Source organism: Pan troglodytes, chromosome 14 (genome assembly GCF_028858775.2).
Source record: "Pan troglodytes isolate AG18354 chromosome 14, NHGRI_mPanTro3-v2.0_pri, whole genome shotgun sequence".
Lineage (NCBI taxonomy): Eukaryota > Metazoa > Chordata > Mammalia > Primates > Hominidae > Pan > Pan troglodytes.
The window spans coordinates 18,257,329-18,273,279 of NC_072412.2; the positions used below are offsets into that span (position 1 = coordinate 18,257,329).

The window sequence follows — 15,951 nt, forward strand, 5'->3', positions numbered from 1 at the left end:
GTTTAAATTAAAGAGTATCATAGCATAATTCTCCGTGCTTTACCATATCCTTTGTCTATTTATCAAATGTGTTAGTGTATCTCCGACTAACCCATAAAAGTACATCACTTATTTTAGGCATAGAAAAGCCATTTATGGAATTGAATAATTATATAATAATTACATATATTTTATTTTGGTTTTAAAATTTGTCTTAGTATAACTATCTTTGCTCATCTAGAATTTAACTCATCACATGATGAAGACTATACGTTGAAGCTTGTTTTTACCAAAATTTTTACTTTTTACCGAATAGCCTATTTTCTCAGTATCATTTGTTGAAAACTGTAAGCTTTCCAGTATTTGTTTTTGATTTGTACAATAAATGCCCTCTAATTTCTTAAATGGAGATTATTTCTGCATAATATTGCTTTAAAATGTTATCTTCAGTAACTAATTTAGCAGCTAGTGAGGTGATCAGAAATCTTTTGAGCTATAATAAAGCCATGGTAGAGAACTTCTGAGCTGGAGGTGGGCCGACAGCTGCCCCAGCGTGAAGAATGATGGGCCTCGGTAATTTCCTTCCAGTGCACTTACATGACATGTGCTGTGGCTACTCTCCTGTCAGGAACTATTATTTACTTACCTTGCGGTAAACGAGGGTACATTTTTGCTTCACTATCCACACGCTAAGACAATCCTGTCAACAAAGGCAATGTTTATGAAAGAGTAAGCAAGATTCATGTACTAACCATACATTAGATAAAAGAAGTCTACCAGCCAAGGAATGGATAAAGTCAGCCTGGATCTGCTTAGCACTCTGACAAGCCAGTGAAGAACTCAGCAGTTTCTATAACTTTAATCCTACAGTGTCATATACAACTAGGAATAGGAGGAGAAATGGTCTTACCAATGCTGGGGAGGAAGACATAAAGGCTGAGAATAGTGAAATGACTATGCCAAAGATGAGGGAACTGTAAAGAAACTCTAAGGAAGTGAATGGGTCTTACGTGGCCTTATGGTATTCTTTGCAGAGATCAATATTTAAAAAAAAATTTTATTATAAACAGAACGGCATTTCATCTCTAAATTTTTATTTAACATTAACAGTCCCAAATTTTGGCTGGTTTTATGATCACAAGGCAGAAACAAGTCATTCATAAAATAACAATATATAACCACCAACCATTCTAAAATATCTTTAAGGAGATCATTTTATAAAGTTCTTAAAACATTTTTTTAAATGCCCTAATAAGAAAACAAAAAAGATGGCTAAGCACAGTTGCTCAAGCCTATAATCTGAGCACTTTGGGAGGCTGAGGCAGGAAGGTCACTTGAAACCAAGAGGTCAAGGGTGCACTGAGCTATGATCATGCCACTGCCCTCCATCCTAAAAGAGTCAGATCCTGTCTCAAAAAAAAAAAAAAAAAAAAAATTCACAAACTATGTCACACAGAGTTCTGTGAGGTTAAGCACTACCTAATACTTTTCAACCACTTAAGGGGAGGAAAATGCATAGCTCTTCCTGCTTAAAATATTTAAATTTCATATGTCAGAAAACACCTAAGGCCATGCATGGTGGCTCATACTTGTAATTCCAACACTTTGGGAAGCCAAGGCAGGACAATTGCTTGAGCCCAGGAGTTGGAGACAAACCTGGGCAACATAAAGAAACCCTGTCTCTACAAAAAAGCTTAAAAATTAGCTAGGCCAGGAACAGTGGCTCACGCCTGTAATCTCAGGACTTTGAAAGGCAGAGACAGAACTGATTAAGCTCAAGAATTAGAGACCAGCCTGGGCAATATATTAAGACCTCATCTCCACTAAAAAGCGAAACAAAGTAGCCAGATGTGGTAGCACATGGCTACAGTCCCAGCTACTCTGAGGTTGAGGCAGGAAGACCACTTGAACCCAGGATGTCCAGGCTGCAGTGAGCCATGATTACACCACTGCATTCTAATCTGGACAACTGAGTAAGACCCCTTCTCAAAATAAAAAAGGTTAAAAAAAAAAAGAAAATACCTAAGCTTGATACTTTTTTTGAGATGGAGTCTTGCTCTGTCACCCAGGTTGGAGTGCAGTGGTGCAATCTGGGCTCACTGCAAGCTCCAACTTCTGAGTTCATGCCATTCTCCTGCCTTAGCCTACTGAGTAGCTGGGACTACAGGCACCCACCACCACACCAGGCTAATTTTTTTTATTTTTAGTAAAGACGGGGTTTCACCATGTTAGCCAGGATGGTCTCAATCTCCTGACCTCGTGATCTGCCTGCCTTGGCCTCGCAAAGTGCTGGGATTACAAGCGTGAGCCACCACGCCTGGCCGCCTGATACTTTTTATAATAAATACTATTTCCAGCTACTTACCCATAAAAATATAAATTGTGTAACTACCATGATAGTAATATAAAAATACAAAACTACATAATCAGTACTCAATATTTCACTGTAATTATGCATATGATAGGCTTTTTTTTTTTTTAAGTAGAGAGCTGGTCAGGTGTGGTGGCTCTCAGCTGCAATCCCAGCAATTTGGGAAGCCAAGGCAGACAGATCACTTGAGCTCAGGAGTTTAAGACAAGCCTCGCCAACATTGTGAAACCCTATCTTTAGCAAAAATACAAAAATTAGCTGAGTGTGGTGGCACACATCTGCAGTCCCAGCTACTAGAAAGGCCGCAACCTCCGCCTTCCAGGTTCAAGTGATTCTCCTGCCTCAGCCTCCCGAGTAGCTGGGATCACAGGCATGGGCCACCATGCCCAGCTAATTTTCTATTTTTAGTAGTGACAGGGTTTCTACATGTTCGTCAGGCTGGTCTCAAACTCCCGACCTCAGCTGATCGGCCCGCCTTGGCCTCTCCCAAAATGCTGGGATTACAGGTGTGAGCCACTGTGACCGGCCATCTCCTATATTCTTGGAATTAATCCACAGAGTTCTCTATAAAGTAAAACTGTGACTAAACATAGAAAAATATCATGACTATTGCTGAAAAATGTACTTCTGATATTAATCAAATAGGTTTAAGAACTTTCTAGCATCACTTTCTACGTGAACACGAGCTTACATGTGTGTTCACGTGTATGTTTCTGTAGATTTAGAAGTACATAAACCAAAACTGTATCTTAATCCCTTACATGGATTTTTAAGATTTTTAAAAACGATTCAGAAGTTTGGATATTTGCATATACAGGAGGTAGATTTGGTCCGATCATGCAAATCAAAAGGATTTTTATCCTTTTCCTGTGTTTAGCAGAGTCCCTTTAGTATTTCAGTTTTGAGCGCACAAATTGCTTTATTTAGAGAATGTTCAATTCTGTTTTTGCAAGTCACTCTTCCAGGTTGCAGGCAGCCCTTCATCAATAGAAAGATTCTATTCCTTTCAGTAAGGGATTCTTATTTCCTCTGTAACTTTCTCCAATCCCCTTCTCCCCCACAATGACTTACTCAAAATTTGGCAATGAAAACCAGTACCAATGGGAGTTTACTTAAAGATGTCATTTTTCATAGAAGCTAGTTTTACTTCTGTTGAAATATAATAAGATCAGTCAGTTCTATTCATTCGTGAATTTTCACCAAATGTTTTCGCTATATGTAGTTGACAATACTGAATCAAAATTGATATTATTTTTTAGGTAGAAACATTTGTTGATGTTTGAATTCATTTTTTTCATGTTGTATGTACTTTTTTGTCTAATTTTTATTCTAGGGTTGATGATTAAAATTAATGATATTTTAACATGTATATGTGATAATAAAATTAAAGAACTTTAGTTTAACCCGAATGCAATAGCAGATGGAGGAGAAAGGGCTTTTTAAAATTATTTATACATAAAAATCAATTTTGAAAATAGTTATAATTTTGAACTGTTTTATCTTTGTAAAACATAATTTTATCTATTTTATGATATTATGTAAAGAGAGTACTTCATAAAACATTTTAATATATTTAGCATGAGAACATAATTAGCATGGGAACAGGTGTGAATTTTATTATAGATTTTAATTCATTGCAATTCAATGTCCAGTGACCCAGTTAGTTAGTTATTTTAAATGAGCATTTCCCCTAGGTATCATTCAGAATTAGCAAGACCAATGAAATGTAAAATACTATTTATATTTCATAAAGACTCTTTGATTACCACCTCCCCATCAGTTAACACTAACTGGGTCTTGCAGTTCTTGAAAAACTGAAGAAGACGGGGGCAACTTCTGTGGTTTAGAGTGAGTCATCTTTGCTAGATTCTCTTTAGGGATTATTTGGCATCAGTAATATCATGCCTTTTGTTTTTTACAATGAAAGCTAAACATTTTATAAAGAGTTATTTATAGATACAATGTTAGTTTTTAAACTATTATATGTACACAAACACATTTGTATAGAACAAGGTTTGCATGTATGCCAGGCACGGGGCCCCATGCCTGTAATCCCAGCACTTTGGGAGGCCGAGCGGATCACTTGAGGTTAGGAGTTTGAAACCAGCCTGGCCAACATGGTGAAACCCCATGTGTACTAAAAATATAAAAATGAGCCAGGCGTGGCAGCACGCACCTGTAGTCCCAACTACTCAAGAGGCTGAGGCAGGAGAATCGCTTGAACCAGGGAGATGAATGTTGCAGTGAGCCAAGATCACGCCACTGCACTCTAGCCTGGGCAACAGAGAGAAACTCTGTTTCAAAATAAATAAATAAATAAATAAGGTAACACGTATATAGGAAGAACATTTAAATATTGATATATTCCTTCTCCCAGTTAAATAGGACTTTACATTCTGCCCTTTGAGATCAGTACAAAGAGGGTCCATGCAATATGGAGAAAGATTTATCACTGCATGCTAAAAGATCAACACTGAACTTTCTTGTAATGATATCTCAGTACATGGTTGGAAAAATTATCATGAAACAAGTTTGGATCATTCCATGTGTTAAAGATATCACTTTCTGCTCATGCCTGTAGTCCCAGCAATTTGGGAGGCTGAGGCGGGAGGATCACCTTAGGTCAGGAGTTCTTTGTATATGAAGAGTCACTTGTCTTCTGGCTTTGAATATTCTGTCTTTCAAAAGTTTTGTTAGAATATGTCTTGATGTGAGAATATTTTAGTTTATCATACTTGGAGCTACTGAGCTCCTTGGATCTTTATATTCATAATTTTCAATAAATTTGAAAATCTGGGGTCATTATTTCTTTAAATATTCTTTCTGTCCTCTTCTATCATCTCATCTGCGACTCTCACAATGCATATATTGCTCTGCTTTATGGTTTCCCACAAATCGATCAAATTTTGTTCACTTATCCTCCATCTTTCTTCTTTCTATTCCTCAGACTCAATAATTTTCATTGTCCTCTCTTCTAGTTTCCTGATTCTTTATTCTGTCTACTCAAGTCTGCTTTTAAAATCTTCTAATATTTTTATTCCAGTTACTGTACTTTTTAGCTTCAAAATACTTTTTTTTGTATTTTTAGGATTCTATCATTTTATTTTATTTTGTTTATACATTGCTTTCTTGATTTTCTCCATGTCTTTACTTCTCTGAGCATCTTTAAAACAATTGTTTTAAAATCTTTGTCTAATGAATCTCCTACCAAAACGTTTTCAAGAACAGTTTATTTGTACTTTTGAATAGGCCATTTATTTGTTTCTTTGCATCCCTTGAGATCTTTCTTGAACATTGAACACTTGAAAGTAACAATAGGAAACTCTGGAAATTGATTCCCCTGCTTCCTCAGGGCTTACTGATTCTGTTTTCATTTTTATTATTTTTTTATTCTTTTATCTTTTAGTGGATTAGTCAGAGGTGTAAACTTAATGTTTTCTGAAGTCACTTCTGAACCTGTGACTTCTCCTGGGCATGCATGGTAACTTTCGAAATGCTAGCCTTTATATTACCTGGCTTCTGAAAGCTAAAAAAAGAGAAAAATAAGAGGGGTGGGGCACTGGCCCTTTTAATTCCATAAAACTCACTTCAGCCAGTGGTGAGGAGCTTTCAACAATGGGGGCTAGTGTTTCTACCAAAAAATAAAATAGTATCAATTTGAATCCAGCATTGTCAACTACATAGGTTTGAGTGAAAATATTTAGTGAAAATTCACAAATGAATAGAACTGACTGATCTTTTTATATTTCAACGGAAGTAAAAATAGCTTCTATGAAAAATAGTATCTTTAAGTAATCTCCCATTGGTACTGGTTTTCATTGCCAAATTTTGAGTAAGTCCTTCCTGGGGAAGAGGGCATTGGGGAAAGTTACAGAGAAAATAAGAAGTCCCTTGTTGTAAGGAACAGAATCTTTCTATTCATAACGGGCTGCCTGCAACCTGGAAGAGTGACTTGCAACAACACAATTGAACATTCTCTAAATAAACAAACCAACTTTTGCACTCAAAACTGAAGTACTAATGATACTCTGCTAAACACCTGAAAAATAAAATCCTTTTGATTTGCATGATCATACCAAATCTACCTCCTGCATATGCAAACATCCAAACTTCTGAATCAGTTTTAAAAATCTAAAAAAATCATGTAGATGATTAAGATGCAGTTTTGGTCTATGCAGTTCTAAATCTCCAGAAACATACACACACATACACAAGAACATACACAGAAGCTCGTATGTTCACAGAGAAACTGATGCTAGAAATTAGTTTTTAAACCTATTTGATTAATATCGGAAGTACATTTTGCAGCAATAGTCATCGAAATTATTCCTCAATGTTTAGTCATGGTTTTACTTTATAGAGAGCTCTAAGAATTAATTTCAAAAATAAAAAAGATAAATTATGCTAGGTAGCACTTTATAAAAATTAAAACATGTGTCCATTAAAATGTTTTTTAAATGACTTTTCTAAATTACATATTGCAAAAATTATCCCCCAAAGAACTTTGAAAATATACTCAGAAATTAAAATACTTATATTTACTGTTAGATTTTGACAATTATTTGTCAAATTATTTGATAAAACCTTTTATTACATCCAAATGATTTTAACCACCAAAGACATATTAGATTTTTTTTAAGTCACAGACAGCTTTAATCTTGCAAGTGCATTATTCCAAAACGTGAGTCAAATGTGAAAAGGCCAAATCTGCTGTCATGAAAGCCATTCTTTGGATGTCCTTTATAGTTGAAGCAGCCAAAAGTCTATACTGAATGCCAGAAGAATGAAGTATACAGATACATATTTTTTCTCTGTCTAACCTAGCATCAAACTGGGATTTATTCAATGAGTTATTTTGTTGTTGTTTTACAAAATTGAGTATTTCAAACCATACAAGTAGATTCTGATACAGCTCTAAACATTATAACACAAACTGAAAAGTTTAATATTTAATATAGTATTAAAAAGCAAAAGAATTACATTGCAATGAGTCTAATGAAGATGTATTTTTTTTGCTTTTTTATTCCATGTATCTTTCAATGTCTAAATATTATCACCTTCTGTAAGTGCTATGTTTTTCAATTCATGATTAAAGAATTGTCGGATTTCTGCCAGGATACAATTAAAGAAACTAATAAGTAACTGCAAACATAATTTTTTATATCATAGTAACAAACATTATTAAATGTAAAAAGGGTTTTAACAAATGTCGCTTCTCTTGTCATTTAAACAACTGAGCCATGCATGATTCTTTTTAATTCCAGGGATTGTTACTAAAAGAAAATAAAATGCACATGATTCAAAATATTACTGATTAAATTTTCATTTTCAGTTTACAATAAAGCTAATATTTTAACTTGTTTTATGTCTTTACTGGTTGGATTTTATTTACAAGACAAATCTGTGCTATAAATTGTTGGAGATGAAACCAAATTTCTATCCAAATCTCTCATAATCTTATAAGGAGGATCTTACAGCTAGGGAATAAAATAATCAGAAATAATTTAAAATTAAGGAATTACATGGAAAGTTCCTGAGGTGATACATGCACAACAAGCATTATATTAGTTTAAATGGTACAATGTTGAATATACATCATTCAACACATTATGTTGAATTATATCATGGTTAATTTTTTTAAATTCAGAGAGTCTCTCTGTCACCCAGGCTGGAGTGCAGTGGTGTCATCACAGCTCACTGTCACCTCAAACTCCTGAACTCAAGATATCCTCCCACTTCAGCCTCCTGAGTAGATGGGGCTACAGTTGTGTACCACCATGCCCAGTTGTGTGTGTGTTTGTTTTTTCTTTTTGGTAGAGACAGCATCTCATCATGTTGCCCTGGCTATTCTTTGCTCCTGGCCACAAGTAAGTCTTCTACTTTAGCCTTTCAAAGTGTTGGAATTACAGGTGTGAGCCTCTGTGCTGGCCTGAGGGTTAATTTCATGTGTCACCTTGACTGGGTTAAGGAGTGCCCAGATAGCTGGGGAAACAATCTTTCTGAGAGTGTCTGTGAAGATGTTTCCGTATTAGCATTTGAACCTGTAGTAAGCAATCAGGAGCAAAAGAGGTCCACTCTCACCATTGTTTGTGGGCATCATTCAATTCATTAGGGGCTGCTCCAATAGAACAAAAAGCAGAGGATGGGTTCTCCAGCTCACAGACAGCAGAATATTGGACTTGTGGGCCTCCACAATAATAAATGTGAGCTGATTCCCATCATGCGTCTCTCCTTATATATTTCTGTGTGTCCTATTGATTCTATTTCTCTGGAGAGCCCTGAATAATATATGTATGTATACATATATATGTATGTATACATATGTGTGTGTATATGTGTGTGTATATGTGTATATATACACACACACTTATGTATATGTGTGCATATATACATAAGTATATAGTTTATTAAAATAAAATTTAAAATAACTTATTAAGTAAGTTAATAATTTTTAAAAGCCCACAATGATGCAGAATTTCTCTCTCTAACCCTTGAGAGAACATCCACTTATCTATGGCCGATGGTCAGAGTTTAATAAGATAGTATGTCTCATTTATTGAGCATTTTCTATATTTCAAACATTGCCCAAGTCCCATTATGTATGCTAATACACTGATTCTTACACCTTGGTGAAATAGTTATTAATATTCATACTTGCAGATGAGAGGATGAAGTTGCACAAGTTCAGTTAGCTGCTGGAGTCTTGTACAGTTAAATGATGAAATAAGAACTAAAATCCAGTACTATGACTTCTACATACATACTTTTTGCTTTGTGCTTGATTGTCTTGGAAAATCAGTTCCCAAACTCCTCTATGCACTTTTAGAAAGAGACAGACATTCATATGCTCTAAACCGAGCTACTACATTCCCCGTATTGTGCTTTCCAAAAGGTACACAAGCAGGCGGTAACCATTCTTACCATCCACACTGTATACCCATTTTGTTCCTGTTGGGAAATGTCTGAGGAACTCCTACTCGTTGCAAATATTTTTCATCTAATTTATGACTTAGGTAAATACTTATTCTACTTCCCTTAATATTTCCTTCCTTTCAAATCACCCTTTTTTAGATTTTCATTTTGGTGAATAATTTACAATAATAAATTATGAACATTGATATTTAGCTCTATCAAATGTCTGTTTACAAAATTATTCATATGAATTTTCACTGGCCTCTTACTGTTATATTAATAAGAAGAAGGCTGCTGGCAAGAAGCAAAGCAAAACAAAACACACACACAAAAATCCTTTAAATCTCTGAGATACTGAAGTACTTTGGTTTTAAGCATTTGATTGTATGAGCTCATTAATGAATGTTAATATTCTTCACTGAAATTTGCTACCTATACTTTCATGCTTCTTATCACAGTGGGTTTACCTACCAGTGATGTTTATTACCCTATTATTATTCTAAATTGAGTGTAGATAGTAGAAATGCCACAATTATCTTATTTTCTTGGATACTTCCTCAAAGTAGTTTTACACTATTTTATTTTCCTTCAGTATTTTATTATCTAATATATCTGTCAAAAGCAGTATGTACAACAGGCTAAAAAATGGCTCTGTTTAGCTAAGTCTACTCTAGTCTAATTACCATGAAAATGTTAGGTCTAAATTTCTAAACATTATAAACAACAATTTTTTGAACAGCTCTGATTTTCCCAAGAATACAATACTCCAGACTATCTTAAGTTTACACATGTGAAAGAGAAGGAAATATATATGAAAATATCATACCTCTTCTTTAGCTATAAGAATTTTTCAACTGAGGTTTTAAATCATCACCAATTTAGTATCACCCCTTTGCTCTGCAGTCTTTAGCTCTCAATATATGGTTAACACTTTCATTTTCTGGAGATTTCTGACTTTAAGGTACTCATTAAAGGATGTTTAAGAAATGAAGCAGGGGATGAAATGACGACTTTTATTTTAAAAGTTTAAGTGCAGAAAAATTATGAAGATGGAGCCTGATGAATAGGAAAGGCAGACAGCACCAAATGCTGGTGATGCTGGTAGGAATGCAAATGCTACGCCGCTTAGGAAGACAATTTGTCAGCTTTTTACAAAACGAAGCAAACTCTTCTCATATAATCTAGCAATCATGCTCCTTAGTATTTACACAAAGAAGGTGACAGCATGTCCACACAAAAACCTGCACAAGAATGTTTATAGTAGCTTAATAATTGCCAAACTTGGGAGTAACCCAGGTATCCTTAATTAGGTAAATGGATAAACTAATATATCCAAATAATAAAATATTATTCAGCATTAAAAAGTAATGACCTGTCAAGCCATAAAAAGAAATAAAGGAATCTCAATTACGTGTTTCTATCTGAGTGAAGCCAATCAGAAAATGCTACATACTGTATGACTCCAGCTACATGACATTCTGGGAAAGGCAAAAGTATGAAGACAGTTAAAAAAAATCAGTGGTTGCCAGGAGTAACTGGGGACAGAGGGATAAGCAGGTGGAGCACAAAGGAATTCTAGGGCAGTGAAACTCTTCTGTATAATACTGTAATTATGGTTACTATGTTCAGATTTTTTAATAAATAAAACTAAAATTTAAAATAGAGTAAGAGGGAATCAGGTTGATTTGTTTCAACTGAAATTCATGATCACAAAGCTCATGTCTTTATATTTCCTAGAAAAAGATAATATTCCCTGCTCCATTCACTCTCATCCTTTCCCAGAGTAATACTTCATGTTTATTTTCTCTCCTTCCCATTTTCACTCTTTGCTGATGACTTTGTTTTCTATTTCACTTGTAAAAAAAAGTGGTAATTTGACAAGAACCTCAAAGTCTCCAGTCACTACATCTGCTCACCTTCATAAATCCATACCTACATTCTGTTCTCTCTCTTTTCCATATGGGTGAACTGTCTTTGCTTCTAAATAACGTCCACCCCTCTTACTATGACTAAGGCCTGCCTCTTGTTTTATTAGTCAGGATTCTCTAGAGGAACAGGACTAATAGGCAATGTATATATAAAAGGAGTTATTAAAGAGTATTAACTCACACAATCACAAGGTGAAGTCCCACGACAGGCCGTCTGCAAACTGAGGAGAAAGGAAGCCAGTCCAAGTCTCAAAACCTCAAAAGTAGGGAAGCCAACAGTGCAGCCTTCAGTCTGTGGCCCAAGGTCCGAGAGCCCCTCGCAAACCTCTGGTGTAGGTCCAAGAGTCCAAGAGCTGAAGAACTTGGAGTTTGATGCTTGAGGGCAGGAAATATCCAGCATGGGAGAAGGATGAAGGTCAAAAGACTTAGCCAGTCTAGCCCTTTCATGTTCCTCTGCCTGCTTTTATCCTAGCTGTGCTGGCAGCTGATTAGAGGGTGCCCGCCCAGACTGAGGGTGGGTCTGCATCTCCCAGTTCACTGACTCAACTGTTAACCTCCTTTGGTGACACGCTCACAGACACATCCTGGAACAATACTTTGCATCCTTCAATCTAATCAAGGTGACAATATTAACCATCACACCTGTTATCTACTCATGCCTATCATTCCAGCAATGCTCTTCTTTTTCTGCATCTGAAATTTCTTAATTCCTCTACCAGTTTCTTCACATCAAAAAACAAGAAAATAAAGTTATTTCATTTAATGTGAAGAAATTTTTTCTTTTCTTCAGACACCATATTCTCTTAGTTTTCCTCCAGCCTCCCTAGATAATTATTCTTGTCCTACTTATCGTCCTTGCCTCCACCCAAAATTTGAAGTTTCCCAAATTTCTCTACTATTTGAATGTTTACCCTTTGCTGCACACCGATATTTCTTAAATCCAGTTTCATGATTTAGTTATGCTTATAACTGCCACACAATTCTTCATATTCAATTTGGATAGTTACTCAGTGTTTGTGTTGAATCATTCTCATCATCCTGGCTTAAATAACAGAGCTTGAGGCTTGAAATTTTTACCTTTAAAAAAGTTCTACTTATTTCACATAATACACAGAAATAAATTTCCTGAATATTAAAGACATTTTATTATAAAGAACATATTCTGTATAACAATGTCATGATTATATTCTTCTCTATCTCAAAACTGTTAAAGTTTCAAAGTTCGCGTATGTCTTTAATACTTACAATGAATTCCCATGATACAAGTTTAGCTCTCACTTTCTTGTTCTTTTGGAATTGTTCCTTGAGATTTATCGGGATATATAATTATCCAACTAAAAAAAACTGGGTTTCCTATCAGTCTATCATCCTATCTAGTTTAGGATTTTTCCCAGAATTTTTCACTTTTAACCACGTTATTAATGGTTGCATTAAGGTAGGCCTTGATGGTTTCCGCACTTCCAGACTCTCCCTTGATTTCCTCTCATAGCACATGAGACATCTGTGTGGGCACAGCAAGAAGGGTTCTCACTGTAACAGAAGCTTGTATCTGAACGACGTCCAGTAACATAACCAATCTCTCTATTCTTAATCCTCTCTGGATGCACACAACACAGCCAACAGTTTCCTTTCTGTGGCAGTAGGCATACAAATATAAGCTATTTTTAAAACTATTTTATAATTTGCTTTAAAACTATTTTATAATTTGCTTTAGAACAATTTAGATCTACCGATACAATAAAAATAAATTATCAGCTATTAATAAATAAATATTTCAAAAAGTATATAAGTATGTTTAGCACTCCCCTTTTCCCCTCAAAGTTGCTCGGGTTTAGACAATAAATTCTATAGCCACACTACTATTTAGTCACCATTTTAAAGATCAGACTTGCCGGCACTTCCTCGCCTCTTTGAAGTTGCCTGGAAAATAACATCATTGTAGTTCCCATGGAACCAGGTACAGAGGCCATATGTTGAGCATGTATGGGAGTAAGAGCCACTGAATATGGGTGTCTGGGAGAAGACATGGAGCAGAGCTTCCCACCGGCCTGGATCCCTCAGCTGCACACTGTTACTGAAGAGAGAAATAAAGTGCTTTTATTAAGACATTGTATTTTGGTGTCTTGTTGCTACAAGAGCTTAGTCTGTCTCCAAAGTAATATACTCCCTAAATAATAAAGATTAAAACTTATTTGCAGGGCTCCACATTTAGGCAGCAATGGGAGAATCTTACTGAAACCTGGCCAGCCATGACTAAGGACCATTTCTCCTTCTCAAACTAGGGCCAGAATGCAAAGGGTTATGGATGAAAGAGCTCTTGGCCGCTATCAGAACCAAAAAAGAGCAACATCTGATGAAGGGCACAGTGAGAAAGAAAATCACACATAAATGCAAACCCTCCTGCAAGTTTCCTCATGCTGCTGGGCAGAGTCTGGAGACCTGAACAGGGTGGTGGCTGCAGGAAGCCACCTGCTCTCATGTCTGAGGGTGTGGCCAGGCAGGACCTGGGACAGAAGGGGCGGCCCAGGGATGCCACAGTGCCTCCACAGAAGGCCAGGACCGAGCCACAAGCCTGCCTCATGGTCCAGCTGTCACGGCCCTGAGGGGTCCTAGGTGGACCCAGAGCCCACTCACACCCATTCCTCAGCTGGTGACAGAGCCAGGGCCCCACATTCACAATGGAGGCAAGTGTGAAGAGTGGAACAGGTGTGACTGATACCTGCACCGAGGCCGCGCACACTCACCCCTCTCAACCCGCAGCCCACTGTTCATTCTACAACAAGGGACAGTCCAATCAGAAAGAGAGGCTCAGCCTGTTCAATCCAGCCCTACGTTATACAGATGGGGAAACTCAGGGCCAGGAGGCTGAGTCCCAAGAGGAATTGTTCAGGCCACAGGAAGGTGGCACTCACACCCAGTCAGCCAGCCCTGAGCCAAGTCTGGCCTCCCCCATAACCAAGAGCCCCAGGCTTGGACGCCCACCCTGCAGCAACCAGTACCTTTGAACGCCTCTGCAGGTGCTTCCCCATGTACCAGCAGGCAGTTTTGAAGTTGGGAAACTGAGTCAGCCTGCCTAGTTTCAACCTCTTTTCAACTTCATATGCTCTGGAAGCCACCAAAGAGCCATTCTCAGTGCACTGACCATCAAGCAGGCGACGATGGGGGTGGGTCCAGGCCCCAGACACACCAGCTCAGGCTTCCCCACTGGGCTCTGCATAGCTGAGGTGGACCAGGGGACAACCGCCCTGGGAGGCTGTAGGGCTCAGGGCCCACGAGAGCTCTGTCAGTGCCTGAGAAGAGAAGAAAGCAGGATTTTAAGCAACCCCAACCCCACCAAGGGTGACTATGACTGTCCAGCAGCCAGGCCTCTAGAGGGGCCAGCCTGCACGACCCCAGAGCCCATCTCCTCCTTCCCTCCACATCACGAAGAGGCCCACCAAGACTGACGGTCATGTCCAGGTCACCCACAGGCAGGCTGAGTCAGTGCTCGGCCCAAGGTGTCCAGCTCCGACCCCACTAGAGGGAGGACGCTGCCCCACAGAACCTGAGGGCAGACAGCAAGGCAGGCACTGCATCTGCATGCTCCTCTGCATCTCCTCTGCATCTGCATGCTCAGGATCTGCATGCTCCTCTGCATCTCCTCTGCATCTGCATGCTCAGGATCTGCATGCTCCTCTGCATCTCCTCTGCATCTGCATGCTCAGGCTGTGGAGATGTCCCACGAGGGCCAGGCAGTCCACAGGAGTGAGCATGGCACAGATCCAGTCTCAGAGAGAGGCAGGAGTGGCTGGCAACCGACCTGGCTCCCATGAACGGGCTTCTCATGGCTCCAGATCAGAGAGTGGCAGAGACCAGCACAGGCCTTCCCCAGCCCAGCCCAGGCTCCAGCTCCTGCCCGCCTGTGCCTTGGTGTCCTGTCCACCTCTGCAGCTTCACCAGCAGCCTGGGCCTCTCTGGCCCTGGCCCCACCCCAGGCTCCAAGGAAGGGGGTTGGCGGAAAGGCTGTGTCTGAGGCGGCACAGACTAGTCAGTCCAGCCCTGCACCACACAGACAGGGAAACCGAGGCCCAGAGCTGAGGAGACTCTCTCGAGCCACATGAGCGCAGTACTCAGAGAGAAGAAGCCCCAGCCTGTGTCCAGCCACCCGGCCTCCCAACCACACTCAGGGGCAGGAGACAAGGCCGGGGCAGCTGCATCGCCCCCAGAGCTGGGACTGGACCCCGGGTTATCCTCGGAGACGGAGCCTGGGCCAGATCCTGGGAAATCCGCAGCTCTTTCCTAAATAGCTGTGACTGTGAGGAAGCCGACGGAGAGAGGAGGGACCCAGAGATTACAGAAGATTCTGAAGCTTATAAATCATTAAAACGTGAAGGCCTCTGTTTGATACTTATTTAAAATGAAGGGAAAAAACCCTATAAAACAATGTGAAAATCTAAACACCAATAGGCTATTTGACGATACTAGCGAATTGCTGTTAAATTGTTCATTTTTTGAGGTGCGAGAACAGTATTGTAGCTGTGTTACTTTAGAAGGAAAGGAAGCCCTTCAGAAATAGTGGAATATTTAATGAAACAGCGGGATATCTAGGATTTGTTCTAACATCATCTAGGGGCACACAGAGGCTCATGATGGGCTTTCTCCTCCAGCACAGACTCAAAATGTCCCCTAATATTGCCTTAATTAGCAGCTAGTGCCCTCCTCCCTCACTGGCTCTGATGCCGTGGCTGCTGTCCCCACACAAGGCTCTCTGAGCTGGGTCTC

General features: G+C 38.7%; 1 protein-coding gene across 4 annotated transcripts in view; it reads right to left on the reverse strand.

Annotated features, from left to right (window-relative positions):
• Nucleotides 1-12,311: 12,311 nt before the first annotated feature.
• LOC107967839 (lysine-specific demethylase PHF2-like) overlaps nt 12,312-15,951 on the reverse strand; it is a 66,863-nt gene continuing 63,223 nt past the window's right edge. For 2 of the 4 annotated variants that reach the window (XM_063791915.1, XM_063791917.1), the window contains 2 exons: nt 14,190-14,480; nt 12,312-13,264 (listed from right to left, as the gene is read on the reverse strand). The gene's annotated coding sequence lies outside the window, so the exon portion shown is untranslated. The remainder of the gene's footprint in view (nt 13,265-14,189; nt 14,481-15,951) is intronic. The other 2 variants (XM_063791916.1, XM_063791918.1) reach the window with 2 other exon arrangements.